This window comes from Zeus faber (genome assembly GCF_960531495.2).
Source record: "Zeus faber genome assembly, chromosome: 19".
NCBI lineage: Eukaryota > Metazoa > Chordata > Actinopteri > Zeiformes > Zeidae > Zeus > Zeus faber.
In genome coordinates this window covers 1,707,466-1,712,465 of record NC_137206.1, presented here as the reverse complement: position 1 = coordinate 1,712,465, position 5,000 = coordinate 1,707,466, and the positions used below count along the sequence as shown (strand labels likewise).

Genomic DNA, 5,000 nt, shown 5'->3' with positions numbered 1-5,000 from the left:
CGGCGGACAGGAAACAGGAAGGAAGCGATCAGGGGACGCGACGGGGACAAATTGGAGCGAGCGGCAACTTGGGCTGAATTATGTTTGATATTCTTCATCATTATCAACCCCCCCCCCAGGAGTCATATCTCTCCCCCCCCGACGCCACCGAGCATCATGAATCTTTTATGTGCCACCCTCCCTCACCCCCCTCCCCCTTTCAACCTCTTGTCTCCCCCGCTCGGGTCTGCAGAGGGAAAGAGCGAGAGAGAGAGAGAGAGAGAGGGAGAGGGAGAGGGAGAGGGAGGGAGGGAGGGAGAGAGAAGGGAGGGAGGGAGAAGGGAGGGAGGGAGGGAGGGAGGTGATTGATGCCCCGTGTCACCGCAAACAAAATGGTAAATATAATTTAGCATTTAGCTTGTGTGTGGAGATAATGGGGAGAACATGAGGCGGCGGCAGCGTCTCAGCAGCGCGGTGCAGGGCGGTGCAGGGCGGTGCAGGGCGGTGCAGAGTGTTAGGGTGCAGGGTGTTACGGTGGTGCAGGGTGTTGGGGTGCAGGGTGTTAGGGTGGTGCAGGGTGTCAGGGTGCAGGGTGTTAGGGTGGTGCAGGGTGTTAGGGTGCAGGGTGTTAGGGTGGTGCAGGGTGTCAGGGTGCAGGGTGTTAGGGTGGTGCAGGGTGTTAGGGTGCAGGGTGTTACGGTGGTGCAGGGTGTTAGGGTGCAGGGTGTTAGGGTGGTGCAGGGTGTAAGGGTGCAGGGTATTAGGGTGGTGCAGGGTGTTGAGGTGCAGGATGTTAGGGTGGTGCAGGGTGTTAGGGTGCAGGGTGTCAGGGTGCAGAGTGTTAGGGTGGTGCAGGGTGCAGGGTGTTATCAGGCAGCGGCTGCAGTGAGATCTGCAGCAGTTTAAGGGGGGGGGCGGGGGGTGGGTGATGCAGATTGGGGTGAATTGAATTAGGGATGCTGTGTGCGCTGTGTGCGCTGTGTGCGCTGTGTGCGCTGTGTGCGCTGTGTGCGCTGTGTGCGCTGTGTGCGCTGTGTGCGCTGTGTTCAGTCACTCACAGCCCGGTTATCGCAGCGCTGGGTCGGGCTGTCAGTGCGCTCCGCTGGCTGCGGCCGGCATTAAGCGCCGAGCTGCTTAATATGACACGCCTGGACGCCGCCGACTATTTGTCATTATATTATTAGACAGCTGTGTGTGCTGTGTGTGCTGTGTGTGCTGTGTGTGCTGTGTGTGCTGTGTGTGCTGTGTGGTGTTTGGTTGTTTGGTGGTTTGGCTGTTTAGTGGATGGGGTTCTTATTCGAGTCGACGCCCCCCCCCCCACCGTCTCAAGTTATCACTGAACCTGTGGATAATCCGCCGCCGTCTTCACGGCACCAGAAAGCATCAGACTTTAAGCCGTCGAGGAGCGAGGAACAAACATGTGGACAAATCCAACACAGTTCTGGACGCAACGTTGGAGGTGACTCCATTCCCAATTTTGGCTCCGGGTTTTGGTTCCGAGTTCAACCTCCCAGACTTCTACATGAATCCATGAGTCCATGAGTCCATGAATCCATAAATCCATGAATCCATGAGTCCATGAATCCATGAATCCATGAATCCATGAATCCATGAATCCATGAGTCCATGAATCCATGAGTCCATGAATCCATAAATCCATGAATCCATGAATCCATGAATCCATGAATCCATGAATCCATGAGTCCATGAGTCCATGCGACAAAGCGCTGCACGTTAGCGTGTGGAAATGGAGGAACGCGAGGAGAAATATTGAATTGTTTTAAGACAAGTTCTCCTCAGTGAGCAGAATTAATCGTTATTAACCCCCTTAAAGATATGCCCAAGTACACAGGGACTATTATTGCCGTACTTCCCCATGCAGGCTCTCATTACGGCCCCGTAATTACAGTGGGGTTGGCCCCGCGGCAGTCCCATCAATCCAGCCGGCTTCGCCCGGCCCCAGCCAGCCGGTGCCGGGCGGCTGCGGCCGGGTGGAGGATGGCGAGCTCCAGCGCCTCGCGTCCAACCCGACGCCGTGACACATCCAACACCGTACGTGGCAAATGAGCAGAATCATATCCTATTACCGCGAAGGGCCTAATTGAAACATGTTTATTTATGGGCCCCTTGTTTTAGACGGCGTTTGCACGTCTGCTAACGGGCTCCAGCGTTATGAGACGGCGGAATTAAATTAAAAGCTCATAAAATGAAATATGCTCCGTATTAGCTGCTTGACACTTAATTTGCCTTCAAATGAGCGGAGGAAATCACAAATTAACTGTCCTTTGTGAGTGTTTTCTCCCTCCCCCGCCACGCCGCGCTGCCCCTGTTAACCAGGGGAGAGCGCAGTTACAGGCACACTCTGCTCGCTCCATGAATTCTAGCGGGAAGGCACCGACGGGGAGGCACCGACGGGGAGGCACCGACGGGGAGGCACCGCAACCACCACCATTCAATATTGAAGCCCTGGGCCAGGGGGGTACGGGTGTAAATCGGGTGTTTTGCATGAGGGAAACGTGAAACGGACTGAGCTTACTTTTACTTTCAGTCGGAGGCCGTCAAACCAGGGCTCTGAACCCGGTTCCAGGAACAGAAACAAACATTTTACACGGAACAAAAACGGAATGAAAACTAATCGTATTTCTTTGTTTATGTTCCGTCGTTATTGTCACTATTTTTTCATTCCATCGAATTTTGATGAAAAATCTGTTTTGTCGACTCCCTCCCCGATGTCACATTTGGGCCTTCACTCAAGGCGTGGCTGCAGCTCAGTTGGAGCTGGATATTTAACTTGAACAGCACCATCGACTGCGTTTCAGCCCTTGGGGTTAGAAACGTTTGACCCCAAACACCTAAAATACTGCTTCTGCTCCCAAAAGAACAACTGACAGAAAAGGAGTCATTTCACTGCAGCTTGTGCTTTTCAAGTGACAGCCGCCTCAAACTCCTCACTATGATGTCATACTTGGCTGATAAAAGACGGATTCTGGTTCTGAAAATTTGGATTTCTGAGCCCTGATGCAAACGTAACTCTTTGTGACCCCCCTCGTGTTTGGGGGGCTGTATGTGTGTGTGTGTGTGTGTGCGTCTGTGTGTGTGTGTGTGTGTGTGCGTGTGCGTCTGTGTGTGTGTGTGTGTGCGTGTGCGTGTGGGTTCAGCGTGAGGAGCTGATCCAGGACCAGCAGACCCCCCCTCCCGGGCTGTAATGCTCCGTGTCCCTCTGGACCGGAACCAGCCGCCCTCCGGCCTCGCTCCCCCCCCCCCCCCCCCTCGCTCTTCCTGGAAGTTCCCGAGCGGCGAGGGGCGCTCCCTCCACGGGGGGCTCCGACCCCCCTTGACCCCCCCCTCCCCCTCATTGTGAGGAACTGGCTTCACCTAAGTGGTGGTGGAGGTGGTGGGGGTGGTGGGGGGGGCGGGGCGGGGTCCTTGGGGCCAAGAGAAGAGAGGCAGCTCCTTTCATTTGGGGCTTCACGGGGCCGCCTGCGCCGCGCTCCCAGACAAAGGCGCTCTCTCATGCGGTGGGCCGTAGACCCCCGGTCACCCGGCGACCGCCCCCAACAAACGGAGGTATTTATTTATCACAAGTCAATTATCAGCGCCGGGAGTTTACCATGGAGACCCCCCGCCCCACCCCAACCCCGCCCCGCCCCCCTCCCGTGCTGGGATGCCACCGCTAAAACAACCAAACATTCTTCTTGGATCAGTAATTGACTCAACAACTGTTTGCTCACCGGCCGCCGGCGGATTTACTGGAGAATTAGTGGAAGTGACCCGAGCGGAGCGTACAGCCTCCGGGTGGAGGTGGTGGAGGAGAGCGCTAATGGAGACTGATCTGAGGATCTGGGCGCATTTAGAGTGGAGGAGGATTCCGTTTTGAAATGAAATAAACATAATACAGTGAAATGTTGTTGTAATGTCATGAAATGTAAGAGATTTAAGACTGGAAAAAATACACAAAAATTCTTACTTTTGGTATTTGATATGTATTTTCTATATTTTTATATCAATATTTTCTGTATTTTAGACACGGGAGGACTGGCGTGAAATGATTAAAAAAAAACCCATAAATTAGGTTTTGTTTTTGAAAATAACAGCATTCTATTGGACAAAAGCTTTTGCTTTTTATGATTTTTGAGGCCTGAGCTCTTAAAAAAGCTCTTTCTGTTGTTTTAAAATTGGTCTCGGTGGTAAAGTAGAGAAATGACATGAATATCCGATAAAGAAATGTTTTTTTTTATACAATTTAACTTGACTAGAGAACATTGACGTTTTCATTATTTTGGCTTTAACTCTCATTGTGTGATATACAGCAGATGTAACAGATATAACAGATACAACAGATATAACTAAATCAGTAAAAGGTCTAAAAAAAGGCCTGTTGCTATGTGATACATGACATGCATTTAGATGAAATTAGCATTCTTTGATTTGTGCAAGATTTAAAAAAATCAAAATCTCTAGAATTACAGTAGAGAATAAAATAATAAAACTTTTAAATATAACTTAACACTTGTTATTATTATCATTATTATTATTATTATTATTATTATTATTATTATTATTATTATTATTATCTTACGCGCTCTCTTAGAACAAGGCCTATCGCTGTCTGACCACCACCATAGTTTGAATTACGAGGGGGGGGGGGGTTGGTTGACCCTAACCCAAAAAAAAGTTGTTGTTTTTTCTCAGTTGCTGACCAGTCACCAAAAAAAAGTCTCTTTCTATTGCTTTATAAATGGCCTCAGTTTTCATTATTTGTTCCTATAACTGTAAAAACAGGGCCTGTCCGACCACCACAATTCACATACGTTGATTTGTGCGATGTTTAAATAAATCATCTCTTACCGTTGCTTTAGAAATGGCCCCGGTCCTTCTTGGCATACGTGTGGCGGAGCCGCAGACCGTGTTAGTTCAGCTGCGTCGGTAGAGGCAGAGCGGCGGCAGGCAGCGGCCGCCGCGCCGCGGAGCTTTGTCAGTGGTACAACAAGGCCCAACTGATTTTTTTCCCGGGGGCCGGG

General features: G+C 50.8%; 1 protein-coding gene across 1 annotated transcript in view; it reads left to right on the top strand.

Moving 5' to 3' along the window:
- The window catches only part of gli3 (GLI family zinc finger 3), a 155,073-nt gene that overhangs the window by 75,377 nt on the left and 74,696 nt on the right, over nucleotides 1-5,000 (top strand). The gene's annotated exons all lie outside the window — the stretch shown is intronic.